At 44.1% G+C, this 10,471-nt stretch overlaps 1 protein-coding gene across 1 annotated transcript in view; it reads left to right on the top strand.

The window, feature by feature from the left end:
- The first annotated feature begins 1,052 nt into the window (after positions 1–1,052).
- LOC107124358 (popeye domain-containing protein 3) overlaps positions 1,053–10,471 on the top strand; it is an 89,429-nt gene continuing 80,010 nt past the window's right edge. Inside the window, exon 1 of the mRNA XM_015427817.1 lies at positions 1,053–1,197. The gene's annotated coding sequence lies outside the window, so the exon portion shown is untranslated. The remainder of the gene's footprint in view (positions 1,198–10,471) is intronic.

The raw sequence follows: 10,471 nt of genomic DNA, 5'->3' as shown, positions 1-10,471 counted from the left end.
TATCATGTTGTGGAACTGAGAGACAAAGCAGTTTCCCTACTTAACAGTGACTGATTCTGCATTGGCTTTTCCCTCCATTGTTTTACAAAACCCACCTTGGAACAGAAATTCCCCTCTGCATTGCATGCTGCTTTCACTTCCTTTGATCATCAGATTTTATGGTAGCCTCCACACTCCATACTGCTTTTGCTTTGTTTGATCATCGGGTTTTATTGCACCTTCTGCATGGATGTATGGCCATTCAGGGGTGACTTTGCAGTCAGTACGGCATTGCCCCAAGGTATTTGGATGTGGTTTTGAGCTACACTTTTTTCTCCCAGTTGAGAAAATGTGGAGCAAATGTTAGATGCAGAATAGCCCAGGGAAAGATCAGATTAAACACCCACAGTCCCTTCCTATCAACCTAAATTTGTGCCACAAAGGTTTGGCAAGGGTGCGTGTCAGAGACCTCTCCTCTGATGGAATCCACCTCCTCTATGGAATGCACCTGACTGTGGTGAGCCAGCCTGTTCTGTGTCTCAAGTTAACCTACCTCACAAGCAGTAGAAAAGAATGAGAGTCCAGTAGAACATTAAAGATTAACAACATGTGTGGTAGGGTATGAGTCACCGCTCACTTCTTCCGATACCCTCTACCCTGCCACAAATTTTGTTAGTCTTTCAGGTGCTACTAGACTCTTGCTCTTTTCTTCTGCTACTGACAGACTTAACACGGCTACCCATCTTGATCTATCCTCACAAGGTTGGTGGGAAACGAGAAGAAACAGCTACGCTGGCCTAAAATTCTTGTCGGAAGGTCAGGATTTTAAAAAAAGAAAGAAAAAGCAGTCTGTAAGTGAAGAAAACCACGAGGCTGCACGTCGCCCGTAGAGTGGACTTTCGGACAGTCTCAGTCCCTGGAAGCCAAGGGAGATTCCCATCCCCATCCCCGCCCCCCGCAGATACCCGCTGTCTAGCGGGTGGTGGCTGAAGTTGCCGGGAAGCGCCTGCGCGCTCTTTTGACCGGTCGGTGCTGCTCCGCCGCTGACCCCGCAAGCTAGCGCCGCCCGCAGCCTGCCTCGTGGCGGCTCCGTCGCTGCCTATTTTAGTCAAAGCCCCGCCGACTCGTCTCGCCAGCGGCAGCCGGGGCTGTTCGGCGGGACGCTTCTTGCAAAAAAGAGACAGCGAGTCTCAACTTGGAGCCAGGAAGGGGGGCAAGGTAAGGGAAATGGGCAGACGGGCAGGAGCAGGATCCCCTGCGCGGGAGGACAGGGCGACCGAGGTTCTCTCTCTCCCCCACTCTGGTGCGGCTGCTGGATCCAGTTACCGCGGAGGCGAGAGGGCGACTGTCCCGCACTGCTCTCCTGGGCCGTCCTCTCCCTTCGAGACGCACACTAGGTAGTTTCTCAGTGGAAGCCCCCTCCTTGGAGCTTGGCCGTCTTGGCCCTTCATTCCCGACAGGGGTTGAGGCAGTGGCCAGTCAGAGCAAGACGCTCGTCGTAGCCTCTCGTGCGGAAGCACTTTTAATCGCCCTCCTTCCCGGCGCGAACCTGGGTCCGCTGGGGATCTCTGGATACAAAGTAGTCCCGTCATTACGCAAGAGGCAGCCTGTGTGTGACCGGCGCTCCTCTGACCCCTACGCCGAACTAGGGGCAGCTTCTCTTTTGCCTCCCACAGCCACACTGGCGAAACATCCCAGGGGCGAGAAGGGAAGGCGGCTGTCGGCGGGAAACCGCTCTGACCGGCCCTTTCCTTCTGCCGCCGGGAGATAAAACGGTTTTGGGAACGGAACAGGACAGACTGGGTTTGTTCGAAGACCTTCCAGAGCACTGACAAGGGAGGCGGGAAAACTGAAATGTAGAGGAGGAATTAGGTTTTTGCCTAAATCTAGTGGGAACCCCCCCCCCCATACATGTTCATTTCATGAGTCCTGTGGAAAAAATAACTCAAATTTTGTCAAAATTTATTAAATTTTTAGTTGCTCAGGTGCCCTCACTTTCCTCAACCCGTTGCATTGTTTAATTTTTTAAAAAATAAGAAGCTCTGGAGAGCTCAAGTCATCTAAAATTGTGTTTTCTGACCTGGAATCTCTTTTCTTTGGAAGGACAATATGGTGAGGAAAGGTAACCTAGGTGTGTGCTGCAGATAACTGAGCTGCAATTCATTTTCAGTTTGTTAACTGCAGTTCTTAATTCTGCATTTGATGTAAAGGTGAATATTTTTAAATGTTGGAGTGGATACCTTTTTGAACCTTTGCATCGTCTTAAGTGTGGTGTAGGTCTCCTGGATTTACAACTGATACCCAGACCACAGATCAGTTCCCCTGGATGAAAGCAGCTTTGGAGAGCGAAGTGTATGACATCAGATCCTCACTAAGCTCTGTCCCCTTCCCAAACTCTGCCGCCTGGGACCACCCCCAAATTTCCAGGCCAAGTTGGCAACCTGAGTGCAATGAAGTCTGCATGTAGGGATTGGACTAAAAATAGAATTAATTTATGCTTCCCCCCCCCCACAGTTGCTTGTTTTTCTGGAGGGGGGTTCATCACTAGTTGCCAGGCCTTAGATCTGTCTGGGAGCTGCATCATCTGCCCCACTTGCTCCGGCCCCAGTGAAGTTGGCTTGTGGTTACTGTCTGCTGAGGGAAATGCTCTCCTCACAATCAAAGCTATTCTTTTCTTCACAGAGGGCATTGGCAGTGAGAGTTTGTATAGTTCATGAACTTGCAAAGTCCTTTGGTAGCATACTGGGGGAAGAAAGAAAACGAGGAAAAGGAGACAATGTAGCTGTGTTTCAAAAACTTTTCAGGCACAACATAAAAACCAAAACTCCTAGAGTTAATCCAAGTGGTGTGTATATGTGTGTACACTTAGTGAAAATGATGTATTTATTTTAAAATTTTGTTCTATTTAACCAATAAGCACTTTTTAAGATTTGTAGAATATAAAATAAGAAAAATTCCTGCCATGCACATGGGACTTCTGTGAGTGAAAAAAACACACCCCCTCCATCAAGCATGTATAATCACAGTATAAAGTAAAGGTAAAGGTTCCCTTGCTCGAAAGCCAGTTGAATCCAACTCTAGGGTTGCGGTGCTCATGTCCGTTTCAAAGCCGAAGAGCGAGCGCTGTCCAAAGACATTTCCGTGGTCATGTGGCCGGCATGACTAAACACCAAGGCGCACAGAACGCTGTTACCTTCCCACTGAAATGGTACCTATTTATCTACTTGCAATTTCTTGCTTTCGAACTGCTAGGTTGGCAGGGGCTGGAACTAGAGACGGGAGCTCACTCCGTCATGCGGCACTCGGGTCTCGAACTGCTGAACTACCAACCTTCCACATCCTGCAGTTCAGCGTCTTAACCACTTGAGCCACCTCAGGTAAATGGTTGCCTCTTCTCCCCCCCACAATGGCGCTCATTTCTTCTCTCTCTGCTCCATCATCTGTTGGGTCTGGCAAAGACTGGGAAATGAGTCACTCTTTCTAGATGCTCTGTACTGCTCTTCCGTGTTTCTGGATCATGTTTTTGTGTTTCAACAGAAAGGAGCAATTAAATTATAAGTGATCATTGTTAGCTATTGCTTTACATAGTAGGAAAGAACAATGGCATCATGCCTCCTGCTTCTCTTTGCACATTTGGAATACTATGTGCAATTCTGGTCACCACACCTCAGAAAGGATATCATAGCTTTGGGGAAAGTGCAGAAAAGGGCAACTAGAATGATAAAAAGAATGGAACACTTTCCCTGTGAAGAAAGGTTAAAACTTTTGGGGCTCTTTAGCTTGGAGAAACGATGACTGAGGAGTGACATGATAGAGGTTTACAAGATCATGCATGGGATAGAGCAGGTAGAGAAAGAAGTACTTTTCTCCCTTTCTCACAATACAAGAACTCAATGAAATTGCTGAGCAGTTCGGTTAGAATGGATAAAAGGAAGTAAGAACATAAGAGAAGCCAATGTTGGATCAGGTCAATGGCCCATCTAGTCCAACACTCTGTCACACAGTGGCCAAAAATACCAGGTGCCATCAGGAGGTCCATCAGTGGGGCCAGGACACTAGAAGCCCTCCCACTGTTGCCCCCCCAAGCACCAAGAATACAATGCATCACCTGCTCCAGACTGAGAGTTTTATACCTTGTGGGTAATAGCCACCGATGGACCTCTGCTCCATATGCTTATCTAATTCCCTCTTGAAGCCGTCCATGCTTGTAGCCACCACCACCTCTTGTGGCAGTGAAGTACTTCTTCACCCAAAGATGGAATTGCCACAGGAGGTGGCGGCGGCTACCTCCTCTTCCAAAGTCAGCTCTTCACTCAAATCTTTTGGCTCATTTAAGGGTTGTTCCAACAGACTTTCTACTTGGTGAAATTTGCAAGAAAGCTCCTGAAAATGGTCTGCCAAAAGACACAAACTATGCTGCCCTGGGAGCAGAGCTGCATCAAAAATGTTCTTAAGTGTTTCGGTTTTCAGTTGAAAAGTAGCCATTTTTCCCACAGAGCAACTTAGTCAAATAGCCAGACCATCAATGTTTGTTTAGACTAGATCCGAGAACCCACCAGATACTCTTCAGTTTACAACCAGTTAGATAAATAAAGGACAACACAGGCTGCGGTCACACGGAGCATTAGCCACGCTACAGAGACAGAAGATAGGCGGATTTTCCAGGCGTGATCAAACCACAACATCTGGGAAGCGTAGAGCTCCCGTGGCTAACCCGAGGCTTCCTGCCGAAGATGCGCCGTAAAAAACCTAGTACCTCCGAGGTACTAGTTTCCGGAAACCGCGGGGCAGGGGCGGGCGTCTGATCACATTTCTGGTGGTAGCTCGTGGCATCCAGCGCCCGCCCATGTCCCGTCGCGAAAAGGGGGTTTTTTTCAAGTCTCCACGGGATGCCTTATTAGTAGAAGATGCCTGAGGAGAGAGCAGAGACTTGCCCATTCTTAGTCCTTTTGGACTGAGCTGACAGGAGAGAAGTGGGGGTAGGGAGTTGCTTGCATGGAGGATGTTTGGCAGTGCAGCTGGCTGGAGAGTCTTCGCTAGGCCTGAGTTTCTCCAGCCAAGATGTGGTTCTCCTAGCCTCCCAGCAAAAAGCCACTGTTGAAGCCAAGCCTGGCTTTATGAGGGCACTGTTTGTGGAGGTTCAGAGGTTGTTTTGGAGTGTCTCTCTCTTGGGAAAGACCACCTCGAGTTCAGGGCCCAGGAGGCTGGTTACATTTGTTTGATCAAAAGGTGTAGTTACAACATTGACTCACACAGGGTTCCTCCTATGATGGATAATTTTGTACTTTTTCACATTGTAGAAGGTATGGATTCTTGCAGGTGTAAACGTATAACGTGCTCCCCAATTCTCATTCTGAAAAAGAAGTGCCTCTTTGGGAAGCCATGATTGAATATTTATATAGTTGTTTGAATGCTAAATTGACTCACTACAGGTACAGAAATGGGATTTCTATTTATTTAGTATGCTAAAAATATTTTGTATAATGATGAACATGTGGCAGTTGCATAGAAAGGATTCACACAACTTAACTGGCAAAGAGCATTATTTTCTGTGTTCTTGATAAACTACCACAAGCTTGCATCTTTTCAAATATCCGAGTATCCATGCTTGATGAACCGCTTAATACAAATCCTGTAGAAATCAATAGCTTTACTGTGGCCCAAGTAGCCAAAGAATTGCTGCATCACTTCTTTTGTTGTTTCATTTAACTTAAGGAAAAGTAGCACTAGCATTTTATGCCTTTTCAGAAGTTATTTTACTCAAAATTATTCCAGGTGGGTAATGACTTCTGGAAAGAGAGAAGGAGAGAGAGAAAGAGCATCAGAGCCAGAGACTATTCCTTTCTCAATATATGGCTGTGTTCCAAATATGAAAATGGTAATTTTCATTGAACGCTGCCATGACTTATGGGTGCTATGAGTTACAGGAGGGGAAATATGAAGTATACTCCATTTATAATTTGTTTACTAGGGAACTTGTATTATACTAGGCTAAAAAATGAAGTAATTGGCTAGAGTTGATAGAGGACAGTAATTAAAGATGTATTTATACATGCTGTTGCTGGCCAAAATTAGAGCTCTCTCTGCCTATTCAGTGTTAGGAGAGAGTAATGTACTTGGTCTGCCCCCCCCCCCCCCCGTTAAACTGAATCCTTTTAGCCCTTGGAAAGAGGGTATAAACTAGCTTATTATTTTTCTTATATTCAGTTGTTTATAGTGTTTTTTAAAAAATACTGGTTCCATTCCTGAGCAGTTAAATAAAACTTAAATCCCATTGAAGTTAGAAGAACAGTCAAACATTACTGGCATGTTCTACTGATTTCAGCAAGTTTTAGGCTACACCTGGCTAGTATTAGCATGGGAGACCTCCAAGGAATACCAGGGTCATGACACGGACGCTAGCAATGGCAAACCACCTCGGAATGCCTTGAAAACCCTACGGGATTGCTATGTCAGCTGTGACTTGACCACAAAAACCCCATCAAACCCAAAACCAGTGCTATCCTAAGAACACCTTCACAGGAGTAAATACCACTGAGTAGACTTCAGTAGGATTCTGCTTAGGATAGCAATGTTAGTATAGCAAGCAGCTCTTTAGTGACTAATAGTATCACATTTTGTAGGGTATAGTCTGTGTTGAAAGCAGTTATGCTTAAATGGTGGTTTTGATTGAAGCATAACAGGATTTTTGGCTTGTAAATTAAGCTCTAGGAACTGTGTGTTTTTTCCTATATGTGCCTTGTCAATATGTGGTTGGCATACATCTGAAAATAATAAATGATTACAGTAGATGATGATTTTTTCAACACAGACAGGACAGTTAAATCAATAGTTGTAGCAAGTTTTGAATAACTTGGTGCTCCTCTGCATTTTATGGGTTTCCCTCAATTACTGCTGACTTTTTTATATTCTGGAAGATCATTTGAATGTTTTCTGATTTATGGACTTCATTAAGTTTTGGGGGATTTCCCCAAAACTGTAATGAGGTTTTTAGGGTTTAATAAATCAGCTGTTTGTTCCTGAGCCCACAGCTTAGTTCATACATGTCTTAAGAAAGCATTGCCTGTAAAAAAAAGCACCTTAGCAAGCATAGAGGTCGCCAGGCAACAAAGCCCATGATTATGTTTGGTGAGTCCTCTTTCTACATTTTATTTTAGCTGAGGAGAAAACTTCCACGGCTTGCTTCTGCTCACACCAATTCAGTGCCTTTCTTAGGTCTGGAAAAATCAGGGGGAAATGCAAGGTGGGGAGGAAGAGTTCATTTTTTTTCCCCCAGTGAAAAAATGAAAAGTGTTGAGATCACATAGGAGAGGGGAGTCCTGTGTAATATTTTTGATTTTTGTATGAGTGAAATGCTTTTCAGACATTTTACTTCCTTAGGATATATAGTATGAAGATTTTTATCTAAGACAATAGACAATGTTTGATAATGAGATGTACAATATGTTTTAAGCATACACATACTGTTTAAATATGACTGATTTTGTGCACAATTAATATGTTATCATGTGTGTGTATGATGATAATTTGCTATGGAAAAAGTCAGTATTGTTGGCTTTAGAAAATTCCACTTATTATCCCAATGTATTGTTAGCCCTGTTATGGCTGTATAAGCAGGGGTCATTTCATAGAAAAAGAGCTAGGGGAACTCATTAGCATAACTCATTAGCATATGCCACACCCCCTGACATCAGGGGCCCAGCGGTGGACCTGCAAGGCCAGCGGGAGTGCAAGGAAGCCCCGCCAAGGCTCTCCCTGGCCCCAGGCAGGCAGGGGTGGGGAGAGGCGGGGAGGAAGCAACTTACCCTCCCTTTTCTCCTGCCTCCTGGCTGAATGAGGGCTGGAAGCAGAGCGGCCGGAAGCAGGGGGCAGGGCTTTGTCATGTGCCCCGCCCCCTGCACCTCACCCGGGGGGACTGCGTTCCCCCGCGTTCCCACCCAAAATGACCTCTGTTATAAGAATGTTTCTGTCCAAATAACTTTCTTTTCTTTAGTATAAATTTTGTGTTTTCTGATTTTAGCTGGGTTTTCGCCTACTTTTCAGATGTCAAAACTATAAGGTAGCATAAGATGTGCCAGTTTATAGTTCTCTTTCTCTTTAGTATTTTGTATATTTTCAGTTCTGCTTGTAGAAAAGTAAGGAATTTATATTTTTAGATTTCATAAATACACCAAATAGTACAAGGCATCAAATGGAACAATTGAGTGTTGGCTCCTGAGGAGATTATCTGCAAATCAACGATTTTCACCAATTGTCCCCACTGCAGATCATACCTCTACCCTCCTTCACACTGTTCCTGGGACTTCACTCCCTTCCTCAGGAGCAGTATTAGGGTGGTGGTGGTATTTTGTTCTGCAAGGTAGGAGTAGGTGAGGAAGGTTTAGACTGCTGGCAGAAAGCCCTTCAGTCAGTGGATATTTTCTGCAGGCTTCAACCCTAAGTTATAAATGATGTATTTTATGCTTTAAGTAGTAAAATAAGTTTAGCCTTGATAATAAAGTAATTAATATAAATATTTAAATTGTATCTAAACATTCTGGGTGTTTTTAGAAGGACAACCCATTTCCCCCCATGGCTTCAAAATTTCCAGAAATGTTACTTCTGTAGCCTAGCTGTTTTTAGGAAAAGGAATAGTTCCTTTGAGAACTGACCATCATTACAACAACTAGGAGGAGTTTACTAATATGCATTATTCAGAGGAATTAACTGTGCCATAGAATTAATATATTCTATTGTGCTGCATGTTCAACATTATCCTGGGAGTCATAGATCCTAGGCTAGTCATGAATTCCTTCCTAGGCTTTCAAATGTGGCTTTCCACTAATAAAAATGGGACTAACAACAACAACAAAAGCATTATATAACTTTTGTTTTCTGAATTTGTCTACTGATCAGTGCAAATATTTGCAAATTTAGTGATGATAGTATTACATTTCTTGTTGATCTATTTAATGTCATTTCTTTAGTATCTTTTAAAAAATCTGCACAAAAATGCAGACAGGAAGTCCATGGGCAAGGTTTTGGTGGATCATGGCCAAGACTACCAGTTATACAGAAACTATATAAATACTAATTTTAGCATCAGAAATCTGTTATAGTGCTCTAGTATACTGGGGTGTCTTCTAGAGTTTTTAGAGCCCTGGTTGTGATATAAATACCCAAAATGCCCAAGTATTAAATACACTGGGCCATTGACTATGACCTGCAGCTTTTTGTATTATTATTCCCAATCCTTGTAATACCACTTGCCAATTGTTGTGTGTTAATTTTATTGTTTTAAATGATGAATAGGAATAGTACAGGCAGGGCCAGTTTTCATTTATGACACTGATCAACTGAGATAATATGTCAACTACTTTGAACATTCAAGGTCAAACTAACCAAACTAATCTTTTCTTTTTTATTAACAAAAGTAGACAATTTCCAAATATTTACAGCATATAAAGATTCACCATAATTCTACAGATTTAGTCAGAATACAGTTAATAACTCTTAACCACTTGAACCGCAACTCATCAAAGTTTTCAACTTTCTAAAAAGTTTAATCACAAGACAAACCTCCTTTATCTTATCTAACCACTCACTGAGTTCAAGGATCTCTTGACTTCCAGTGTCATGCAAACAATAGATGTGCTGCTGTAATCAGATTCAATGTTATAGTTTGTAACTTCCTTGGAATTGTTAGAACAGAGGTGTTGAACTCATTTGTTACGAGGGCCGGATCTGACATAAATGTCACTTTGTCGGGTCAGGCCATGTGTGCCATAAAACATAATGCCAGGTACTGGAGATATCTCTCCTTATATATAATTGTGACGTGGAGTGGCACTTTCCAGCTCTCCCATTGGCTGTGCAATGTGCTCCCTCAGCCATTAGCCCATCAGCCACCACTCAAGAGTACTCACGTGCCATTGGCCAGGTGCTGGGTCTGCTCTTCTTCCCCGCCCACTCCCCCTTCAGCCACTGTGCCCTGTAAGAATTACTTGCAAACAGCTTTTTCTCTTGACAAAGACGCTTCTCCTGCTTGCCTCCTGTGTGGGACTAACTTTTCCCTCAGTGGCTGTTGTGAGGAACTCATTGGGGCCAGTCCTGACTAGGGTTGCCAGGTCCAGGTTGGGAAATTCCTGGCTATTCTGTGTCTAAGGAAGCCAGTATAAAGGAAGCCAGAGTTTGGGGAGGAGAGAGGAGAGGCCTTTGCTGAATAGAATGCCGTAGAGGCCACCATCCAAAGCAGTTATTTTCTCCAGGGGGGAGAGAGATCTGTTGTCTGGAGTTCAGTTGTGATACCCAGCGATCTTCAGGCTCCACCTGGAGGTTGGCTACCCTAGGTGTAGCAGTTAGTGCTTCAGAGCAGGGTCTACCAGACCCAGGTTCTTGCTGTGGAAGCTGTGATCTTGGACCACTCATAGACTGGCAGTTACCTGTGTTTGTAAGATGGCTGCCGTCTCTGGTTGTTTGTTTAAAATGTTCCCTCATAAGGTTTAATTGAGCT

Source organism: Gekko japonicus, unplaced genomic scaffold, assembly GCF_001447785.1.
Source record: "Gekko japonicus isolate JY-2015 unplaced genomic scaffold, Gekko_japonicus_V1.1 scaffold556, whole genome shotgun sequence".
In the NCBI taxonomy this organism is placed as follows: domain Eukaryota; kingdom Metazoa; phylum Chordata; class Lepidosauria; order Squamata; family Gekkonidae; genus Gekko; species Gekko japonicus.
The sequence above is the reverse complement of the archived record's forward strand: the minus strand, read 5'-3'. Positions and strand labels throughout refer to the sequence as shown.